The sequence below is a fragment of the Citrus clementina genome, unplaced genomic scaffold (assembly GCF_000493195.1).
Source record: "Citrus clementina cultivar Clemenules unplaced genomic scaffold, Citrus_clementina_v1.0 scaffold_5, whole genome shotgun sequence".
Taxonomy (NCBI): domain Eukaryota; kingdom Viridiplantae; phylum Streptophyta; class Magnoliopsida; order Sapindales; family Rutaceae; genus Citrus; species Citrus x clementina.
The window spans coordinates 14,464,584-14,475,989 of NW_006262201.1; the positions used below are offsets into that span (position 1 = coordinate 14,464,584).

General features: G+C 39.5%; 1 non-coding gene across 1 annotated transcript; it reads right to left on the reverse strand.

Moving 5' to 3' along the window:
- Positions 1 to 403: 403 nt before the first annotated feature.
- On the reverse strand, positions 404 to 507 carry LOC112098661. Its single transcript, XR_002905771.1, has one exon. It is a non-coding gene; the product is annotated as a small nucleolar RNA R71 (small nucleolar RNA).
- Positions 508 to 11,406: the final 10,899 nt, after the last annotated feature.

The window sequence follows — 11,406 nt, forward strand, 5'->3', positions numbered from 1 at the left end:
ACACAAACAAGTTAAAAATAAAATAGATTTGCAACCACAGGAAAAGCCATTTAAGGACTACTTCAGTCCTTTAGCTAATTTGAGCACATCATGTATAAGATACCCAAATGTAGCTGCTAGGAGTTTTGAACTAAAACCTAGTGTGCTAAATTGTCTCCCCACATTCTATGGCTTGTAAAATGAGGACCCATATAATCATTTGAATGATTTTCATGCTATTTGTCAAACATTTAAATATGAGAATTTTTCAGATGATTATGTAAAAGTTAGACTATTCCCATTTTCTTTAAAGGATAGAGCTCGTTCATGGTTAAATACATTGCCTGCTAATAACATTACATCATGGGAACAAATGGTTACAAAATTTTTGAATAAATATTTCCCAGTGCATAAAACCAATGCTATTCGCAGGGAAATTTCAGAGTTTACACAGAGAGAAGACGAGCAGTTTTTCGAAACATGGGAGCGATTCAATGGACTACTCTTGAAGTGTCCACATTATGGGTACGAGAAATGGCACCAATGTCAATACTTTTTGGAGGGATTATTGCCGAATGTGCAAGAATGGCTAATGACAACAAGTGGAGGAGAGCTAATGTCAAAAAGTGCACAGAGATTTAGGAATTCTTCCAGGGACAAGAGGATAATTCCCAACAACGGAGTCGGTCACTCAGGAATACTAAAAGAATTAAAGGAGTGAATGAAGTTCACATTGGCGAGTCAACTTCAGGAATCAAAGAAGTCAAGGAGATGGTTGAAGGTCTCGCTCGACAAATAGCATTGTTATTGACTGCTAAATCAATAGAGCCACGTGACCATGACTCATACTCAGATCAAGCTAATGCCATAAGTGTAATGAGAAAACCATCAAATTACAACCCATACTCCAACATATATAACTCTAGATGGAGAGACCACCCCAATTTTTCATGGTCTCAAGGATTCCAACAAAATGGACCAGCAGCTCCAGCTCCACCAATTCAACAAATTCCTCAAGTTTCTCAAGCCTCTCAGCCACCATTTAGACCATATAATCAAAACCAGAACTACTCTCAACCCAGACCATGGGAGGATGCATTCCAGAATTTCAAGAATGTTACTCACTCCACGATTAAGCAACAGAACCGCACCATTGATGGACTACGAAATGAGTTGAGAGCAGGCTTCAACTCACAAGCTCAATCAGTTTCAAGCCTCGAGAAGATGGTGGGACAACTTGCTTCTTCAGTTCAGACCTTGGCAATGACAGTTGAGAAAGGTAAATTTCCAAGTCAACCAGTGCCTAATCCTAAAGGAGTACATGAAGCAAATACCAGTTCACTACAGCAGCATAGAGAGGTCAAAGCAGTCATGACCTTGCGAAAAGGAAAAGAAGTTGACAACAAAGTGGAGATGCCGGTGACAAAAGAAAATCAAATTGTACCTATGAGTGTTGAGGACTCATCACCGGAGGAGAAAGAAGAAACTAACCCACGAGAATACGTTCCGAAAGCTCCATTTCCTCAGAGGTTAGCGAAAGGGAAGAAGGGAAAATCCACAGGTGAGATTCTCGAAATCTTCAAACAGGTAAGTGTTAACATCCCTTTACTTAATGCTATAAAGCAAGTTCCATCTTATGCCAAGTTTCTTAAAGACCTTTGTACTAAAAAGAGAAACATTCATGTTCAAAAGAAGGCATTTTTAACAGAAAACGTTAGTTCTATACTCCAACACAAAATTCCTCTAAAATGCAAAGACTCAGGCTCCCCCACTATCTCATGTAGTATAGGGAACCACACAATTGAAAATGCTTTGTTGGATTTATGAGCTAGTGTAAATTTGTTACCTTACTCTGTATTCGTGAAACTTGGACTGGGAGAATTACACCCAACTCCAATGGTGTTACAGCTTGCAGATCCATCCACGAAAATACCTCGTGGTATTGTGGAGGACGTGCTTATCCAAGTAGACAAGTTTTATTTTCCTGTTGATTTCATTATAATTGACACTCAACCAATACAGGATTTAAGGAAGCACATCCCCATTATTCTAGGCTGACCTTTCTTGGCAACTGCGGATGCTCACATTCAATGCAGAACTGGAAATATGCAGTTGTCCTTCGGCAACATGACTATGGAGCTGAACATCTTCAACATTGCCAAACAACCTCACAATGCAAATGATGAAATTGTTGATGTGGATTTAATTGAAGCATTAGTTGATGATACTTTTGTTTCAAACCTTAGTGATGACCCTTTACAAACATGTTTTACTCACTTTTATTTTGATTTTGATATTGACAAATCAGTTGATGAGGTCAACGTCCTGCTTGACTCAGCGCCATCTATGGACACTAATAAATGGAAGTCAAGAGTTGAACAACTAGCACCATCAGAGAAGAAACTCATCCCATCATCAGAATCACCACCGAAACTTGAGCTCAAACCATTACCCAACACTTTGGAATATGCATTTTTGGGAGAAGAAAGCACTCTACCGGTAATAATCTCATCATCCCTAAATGACGAACAAAAAGGTAAGTTGTTGGATGTTTTAAAAGAGCACAAAGGAGCATTAGGATGGACCATAGCAGACATCAAAGGTATAAACCCAGTAGATTGCATGCATTACATTCACCTCGATGAAAATGCTAAATCTACTAGGGAAATGCAACATCGGTTAAATCCTAATATGAAAGAAGTTGTTAGAACTGAAGTCCTTAAGCTATTAGACGCAGGTATCATTTACCCAATTTCTGATAGTTCATGGGTCAGTCCTGTACAAGTTGTCCCTAAAAAGTCAGGAGTCACAGTAGTTACTAATGCTGATAATGAATTGATGCCAACTAGAGTAACTACAGGATGGCGTGTATGCATTGATTATAGAAAGTTGAATTCTGTCACATGTGAAAACCATTTTCCTTTACCATTTATCGATCAAATGCTTGATAGATTAGTAGGTCATGAATTTTATTGCTTTCTAGATGGCTACTCAGGATATAATCAGATTCCCATAGCACCAAAAGAACAAGAGAAGACCACTTTCACTTGCCCTTTTGGCACATTTGCATATAGGAGGGTGCGATTTGGATTATGTAATGCACCTGCCACATTTCAACGATGCATGTTAAACATTTTTTCTGATATGGTTGAACGATTCCTTGAAGTCTTTATGGATGACTTTTCTAACTTTGGTGATTCATTTGATCAATGTTTACATCATCTAACACTAGTTCTGCAGAGATGTATCGAGAAGAACTTAGTTTTAAATTGGGAGAAGTGTCATTTTATGGTAAAACAAGGTATTGTTCTCGGTCACATCATTTCGAACAAAGGTATTGAGGTTGACAAAGCCAAAGTGGATCTCATTTCTAATCTCCCTCCACCCAAAACAGTCAGAGAAGTAAGATCTTTCCTTGGGCATGCTGGTTTTTATAGAGTTTCATTAAAGATTTTAGCAAAGTTTCTAGACCCTTATGCAATCTACTTGCTAAGGATGTACCTTTTGTCTTTGATGATTTATGTCTTGTAGCATTTGAAAAATTAAAGCAGTTGTTGACATCATCACCCATCATTCAGCCCCCAAACTGGAGCTTACCATTTAAGTTCATGTGTGATGCATCTGATTATGCAGTAGGAGCAGTATTAGGACAAAGAGTTGATCGAATTCCTCATGTTATTTACTATGCTAGTATGACATTGAATGATGCATAGTTGAACTATTCAACTACTGAAAAAGAAATGCTAGCGGGAGTATTTGCATTAGAAAAATTTCGATCTTATCTCATTGGTTGTAAAATAATTGTATTCACAGATCATGCTGCTCTTAAATATCTTCTCACGAAGAAAGATGCAAAAGCTAGACTAATTCGTTGAGTGTTACTTTTGCAGGAATTCGACTTAGAATTTAAAGATAAGAAAGGCACAGAGAATGTTGTAGCTGACCATCTCTCTTGTCTCCATTTTGACACAATTCTAGAATCATTACCATTGAATGAGTCATTTCTAGATGAACAATTGATGAGTGTGGAAATATTACCGTGGTATGCTGATATCGTTAATTATCTTGTTACAGGTCAACTTCCAAGCAAGACAACGCTAAATTCTTTGCAGAAATAAAGAATTTTTTTTTGGATGACCCGTATTTGTTCAAGTATTGTGTAGTCAAATTGTTAGACGATGTGTCCCAGAAAATGAAATTCAGAATATCCTTTTATTCTGCCATGAACAAGCTTGTAGAAGCCATTTCAGTGCTAAGAAAATAGCTACTAAAGTTTTACAATGTTGTTTCTATTGGCCAACTATATTTCGAAACGCTTACACTTTCTGTTCTTCATGTGATAGGTGTCAACGAATGGGGAGCATTACACGAAGGAACATGATGCCACTAAATCCAATTTTAGTGGTTGAGATTTTTTACGTATGGGGTATCGACTTCATGGGACCCTTTCCCCCTTCTTTTGGCCATCAATACATATTGGTTGCTGTTGACTACGTATCGAAATGGGTAGAAGCAATTCCATGTAGAACCAATGATCATAAGGTGGTGATAGGATTTTTGAAAAGCAACATTGTTTCACGCTTTGGATTCCCTCGAGCAATAATCAGTGATGATGGCCCACTTTTGTAATAAAGCATTCAAGTCTCTATTGACAAAGTATTCAATCACTCACAAAGTGGCGACTCCATATCATCCGCAAACCAGTGGCCAAGTTAAGATCTCCAATCGAGAAATAAAGCACATATTAGAAAAGACGGTGAGGTCGAACAGAAAAGATTAGTCATTAAGACTTGATGATGCATTATGGGCATATAGAACGGCTTTCAAGACCCCGATTGGGATGTCACCCTACAGGCTAGTGTATGGAAAAGCTTGCCACCTACCTGTGGAACTCGAGCATCGTGCATATTGGGCGATCAAGAAATTCAACTTTGACATGCAGCAAGTCAGCTCAGAAAGAAGATTACAGCTGGGAGAACTTGAAGAAATTCACAATGATGCATACGAAAATGCCAAGATTTACAAGCAACGAATGAAAGTCTTTCACGACAAGCAAATTATGAGAAAATCTTTCACTCCAGGTCAGAAAGTGCTTTTATTCAATTCTTGCTTGCACCTATTCCTAGGTAAGTTACGCTCTCGTTGGTCTGGCCCCTTTATTGTTCATACTATTTTTTCACATGGGGCAATTGAAATTAAGGACCCAAAGAACGGTGTCACGTTTAAAGTTAATAGTCAAAGATTAAAGCCATATCTAGAGTACCAACCACATGGAGAGGGCATCGAAATAAATTTGAGTGACCCACCAGATTTGAATTGATTTTTTTTCTTTTCTTTTATTTTCGGTGATTTGATTTTTTTCTTTTTATTATTCTTTTGCTAATTGAAATTATTTTTGCATAAGTGTGTTTGTTTAACCATTAAGTTTTTTTTTCTTATCATTGTTAATCATGAGTACCATACTTAAACCGTTCCTCCTGAACATTCTTAAATCACTTCAACGTGTAAAATCTCATCTCAAAAGGCAGATTCGATTTTGTAAGACACATCGTATTTGGGCTCTACAACCACCAAAGTTAGTATCCTATGTTGAGGGTTTAGAAAGCCAACTCAGAGACATCCAGTTGGAGCTTGAGGTAAATTCAATAAGAGGACGATTTTAATTTTCTTTGTGTTTTAATTTGTTTTTCTGTTTGTGTGCTTTAGTTTGTTACCTCGGTGAAGTGGCGGATAGCGGTACTCCATGACAATCAAGTCGGTTACTTCAGTTTTCCCATAATAACTGATATTCTAAGGCGAAGGTATGGACAAAAACGAGATTCTAGCGAAGCTTCACAAGCAATTCCCTTCACTTCCTCAGAATGTCCTCCTTACAATCTATAAAGCCCGGTCCGAACGCATGCGATTGCTCATGAGGAATAACATACCTGCTGACATCCGTTGGTTAATCGAGACTAAAGTACGATTGGCAGGTGAGTTACGTCCAAAATTTATTGCATACATGCCTGGTTGTGGTAAAGAAAATTATGCAAGAAAACGACGAGCTCGAAAAATTTCTGTTGCCTATCATAAGTGTGCCAGAATGAGTTGCAATAAAAAACCATGTTCTTTAGGAATGATGTCTGATAACAAAGAAGATAAGATTCAATTCATTAGGGATGGCTTGAATAAGGAGTCATTGGATGATATCCTTTTGTCTCTTGAAACGCATCCCAGTGGATATGTGCAAGGAGCGATTCTCCTGTTATGGCCATTATTCCAGAAAGAGCATGCACGATATAGTCTCGAGAATCTGACTATAAATGACCTTGTTTGCCAGTTTATAAGAAAACTGGATGGGAAGCCTATCCTCGACCCATAGAGGGCGTTTAAGCCATTTCTGGACGTAAAACCAAAGGAAGATGTGAGCCACAGTCGCATCTACCTGTAAATATCCTTTTACTTCACTGTTATTTTATTTCAGTGTTGTTTTATCTTTTCCATTATTGTCATTAATAATTTTATTTTACCATTGTTTCTTTTTCTTTTTACTGTTTCCTTTTTGACTCGCGAGCCATGTGCTTTACGCGTTATTTGACACTGACATGCCACCTCATACACAGTTGTGATCCACTGTCACCAAGATTCTTAAATAAGACTTTTTGTTAAGCACCCACAAATTAGTTTTGAGAAATATTCCAATGGCAGCTACTCCCAATAGACAATTCAAGAACATTTGTGTGCTTTCGGGATTTAACTATGACAAACATAAAGAGTTCGTTAAGGCAGCCGTAGATCTTGGTCGAACCATAGCAGAGAGAAAATTACACTTGGTATATGGAGGAGGTAACCGAGGGTTATCAAAATTGGTTTCAGAAGCTGCTTTTGTCAGAGGAAGTTAAGTGTTAGGCATTATCCCAAGAGTCATAAAACCTTTGGGTAGTTTGTCTGACTCACCGACTGGAGAAGAGTTAGTCGTCTCAGGTATGCAAGAAAGAATAACTGAAATGCTTAATCATGCTGATGCTTTTATTTTCCTTCTAGGAGATCTTGCAACACTAGAGGCACTTATCACACTAGCATCTTGGGCCCATCTGCACATGCACTAGAAACCCATCGGTTTGTTAAATGTCAAGTTTTGGTTCTTCAGGTTGCCCAGAGGCTGTAATTGGAGATTGAACAAAAGGTTTTGAGGTGACACAAGTTTGTGTGTCTGTTTGGTTTTCAAGTGGAGGAAAGGATTCTTCCTAGGAGTGACTTGAAAACATAAGGCAAGATCTGATTGGATGGACCGGAGGTTTGGGATCTGGTGGAGGATGTAGAGGAAAAGATTTGCAAGATGATGATGGATAAGAAGATCTTTTCTTTTTCTTTTTCTTTCGCCGCATAATTTCCAATTCTTCGTCAATATCCGTATCATCCAAGCAAGGACAATTCGGGTTGCACACATGGGCTTCAGGAACATCCCATAGAAAATGACCATTGACTTTATCAGATTATACTGGATACCCTTCGGAGGAAAAACCATGAATAGGAAGTTTCTTTTCTTGACCAGTTTGAACTGCTGTGATCATAGCAGTATAGGAAAGCTGTGGACTGTTTGAAACAGGCTCGGTGTCAGGGGTTTGAAAAGATAGTTTAACTTGACCATTTGGTCGCCTGTTAAACGTGGCTTCTGTGGTTTGTACTGGTTCCGAATTTTGGTGAAAATGCTCATAGTTAGTTAGCCATTCAAGAGGCATGAGCTTGAGCAATTCTTGTTTCTGGATTTGTTTGGGGATTTGGATAATGGTTGGAATTGTGTCTGTGTCTGCCAAGATCATCAAGGCATCAGAAGTTGTTTACGGTGTAGGAAGATCTATGGCATGATTCTGTAATCGATAGACTATTTGATGATGGAGGGTTGCAATCTTTGATGTGGCTGTCTGTTCTGCTCCTTGGAGCTGGATCTGGACTTTAAGGGTTGTTGGAAGATTGGGATCCTCAAGAGAGAGGTTGAAATTGGGGTAAAAGGTTAATAAGACACTGCCAGCATGAAGGGTTGTCAGAACGGTGCCGACAACAGCGTGTTCGTACTCCTTGAACCTGGTGTCTAGGAGAGCAATTCTAGCTATAACAGGTAAGCCTTTTCGACCATAAAGAGTGAGAATTAATCGTACACTACCAAGATGGAGGTGTGTGTAGCCTTCTCGTTTCCAGTTGGCGACGAGATCTGAAGGTATTTCCATAGTGACATATTGTTCACTCTGTGAGGCTTGTAGAGCACACTGGTCCAGTCTAGAAGACTGGATATACTCTTTTGGGAGTGGTCTTTTAGTGGAGATGAGGGTCCGAATACTTCTAGTGAAAGAAGTTTTCTGTTTGTAGAGATTGTAAGGACTCATGATGGGAAACTGGGACTCATTGATTTAAGCAGATTCTGGAATATAAGAATATTCAACAAGATTCTCAATTTTGGAGGTTATGTGTTTAGAGCATGATTTGGGAAGAGAGAGAGTAGAAGAAAGAGAAATATGAGATGAAGAGGATGTAGAAGTGGAAGATGTGTTTGTTTCCATGGTTGATGAATCTTCTTCTAGGAGATCAAATAAGATTATTCAAATTACTAATGATACCACCTCAACTTGAAGTGTGGCTCTGATACCAGAGGGTAGTTGTAGGTGGCGTTGTTACACCAGAGTGATGAGATCCTTGGCAAGCCAAGATATTTAAATCTCCTTTGGACCAGTAGTCCGCACACTTTGGTTTCCAGCCGATATACACGTATCCAGTTAATACCAAATTCGAAATTCATTTTTGAAAACAATTTTGTCACGATACCACCCAAAAACCTTTAAAGAGGGTGAACGTTGTGAGAAAACACTTTCATTGTAGAGAAATCGGTTTTGGAGGATAAACTGGACCTTTCTGATGCACAGGATCCTCAGGCTTGAGGCAAGTGCAGAGCATACTCAGTTTAGAAATTTTGAGGTGAGCGTATTATTATTAATTCAAATAATTTCTTCGATTCCTAGAAGAGAGAGAGAGGTTTAGGGAAACATGATGTATAAAACTTAAGCTTTTATTTTTCAGATTGGCTCCCTTACAACTGAGATCAAAGGTGCCTTATATAGACGATCATTGAGAACAGGACCTCTCGAATGATCATATCACATAGCACACCTTTTTTGACAGCAAAACATGTCGATAAGGACTTTGACAAAAGGGAAAGCATACTTACCAGGACTTTAACAAAAGTAAAGCACATCGACAAGGATTTTAACAAAAGTAAAACATACCGACAAGGACTTTAGCAAAAGTAAAGCATGCCGACAAGGACTTTAACAAAAGTAAAGCAAAAGACAAACGGGAGTCACGTGGGTTGTGCTATCAAAACTCGTGCGACAAAGATAAGGCGTTGTCATGGAGTGGAGGGATAACGAGATGGTGACACATCGCCTGTGTCTTTTTTATATTGGCGCTTGTGCCGACGCCTCTGTCTCTGGTCGAGATACGCCTCAGCTTGCTGATACTTTTCTTCATCAACTTCAGACATGTGCTGTGAGGTAGATGGAGCAGGAGAGTCTGGGTTTGTGACAGTATATCGGGGAGTGTCAGTATGGAGAAGGGAGTGAAAGTCTTCCCATGGGTCCTGAGCATCTTGGAATAAGACATTAGTATAGTCAGGACGTTGTTCCATGACAAGGATTCCGTGAGGACTTGAACTTGAACCTGGAGTACAGCCTTGTGTTTTTGGAATTATTTCAAGAGTGTGTGATGGTCCAATGGAGGTATGGTGAATATCTGTGGCAAGTGGAGGAACATTGTTAAGTTCCATGAGATAGGCTTTGAGAACGGAGGTGACTGATGTATCATGGATGAAGGTATAAGGAAGAGGGTAAGTTCTCCATTCATGTGCCATGTCCTGTGTCCAGTAGTCCCGTGTTTCTGGATGCTGAAAATAAGGCCTGTGGACAATGAAGGCTGTAGTCCACATGTTAGCTTTTGTGCTAACATTTTGTCTAATCCATGAAAGGTAGACAAATGTTGGAGTTGCTGGCGCCACCAAGTGAGGGGGGAATACCATTCAAAGAGAGTCCAGAGAAGGTCTGGTGAGAACTCTGGAGTGGTAAGGTGAGTCAGGACTGGTTTGATGGGAAAAACTAGCTTTGTAGCATACAAGGTGGTGAGACACCACATATACCAAAGCTCATCTTCAGAGATGGACAGAGAGGATAGAGTGAGGCCTGTGAGAAACAGGTGCTCCATGCAAAGATTAGGAAAGTGGTCAGGTTTTTTGGTCTGAACATTAAAGAAAAACCTGTAAAGGAATTTCTTTGCAAAATCTTGAAGCTGGTAAGCCGATTGGAAAGAGATGTTCATGGGGAAATTTCTTTGTTTGAGAGCTTTGAAAAGAAGTTGGCGATTCATGGCTATAACTGGAATGGTTTGAATTGAGGAAATGAGTGCGGGCTTATTTATAGCTGGACGGGTGAGGAAGTCTGGAATGAGGTTTTGGTTGCCTTTTATGTATTGAACAGTGAAATCATACTTAGCAAACCAGGTTTTGAGGCTGAGTAATTGCTTGTTAGGTAGCAATTTGTTCTTGAAGTCAAAGATGCGGGGAAAAGAAGAGTTATCCATGTTGATAAGGAATTTGTGGCTGATGAGATGGAATTCAAATTTCTTAATTTCATATTTGACTGCCAAAATCTCTTTGTAGATCACATGGTAGTTCTTTTCAGAGTCTTTGAACTGTCCGCTTGCATGTGCACAGAAATGACGCACGCCATTGATGTCTTCAAGGAGAATGGCACTCCAATAATCGTCGCTGGCATCAGTCTGGAGGATGCGTTGTCCACTTGTGGGAATTCGAAGTGGAGGAGGTGCTTGTGCTATCACCTTTAGCTGCTTGACAGCTTCTGTCTGAGCAGGGCCCCATGGAGGGCACTGTTTCTTGAGCATGCGGGACAGATAGCTGGTGTGGATTGCAACTTTTGGGATAAAATCACGGACATAATTAACAATCCCGAGGAATTGTTGTATTTGCTTTCTATTTAGATGTGTGTCCGGAAACTTGAGTAATTCGATTGCAATATGGGGACCAGGCTGATACTGACCGTCTTTAATCACCATGCCAAGAAAGTCAATTGATTCCTTTCCTATGCTGCTTTTCTTTTCGGAAAGCATGATGCCATGTGCCTGCACAATGTGACAAAAATCCAAAAGGAGCTTCTGGTGGCTCTCATGGTCAGAAGAAAATAACAAGATATCGTCAATGTAGACCAATGCATGATGGAGAATAGGACTAAAGATTTTTGTCATGGCTTTTTGAAATAAGGAGGGAGCGACTTTGAGACCAAAAGTCATAACCGTCCATTGGTAATGGACATCAGGGATGCAGAAGGCAGTTTTGTGACGATCAACTGGTGAAATACCAAGTTGCCAAAAACCAGCTTTTAAATCAAA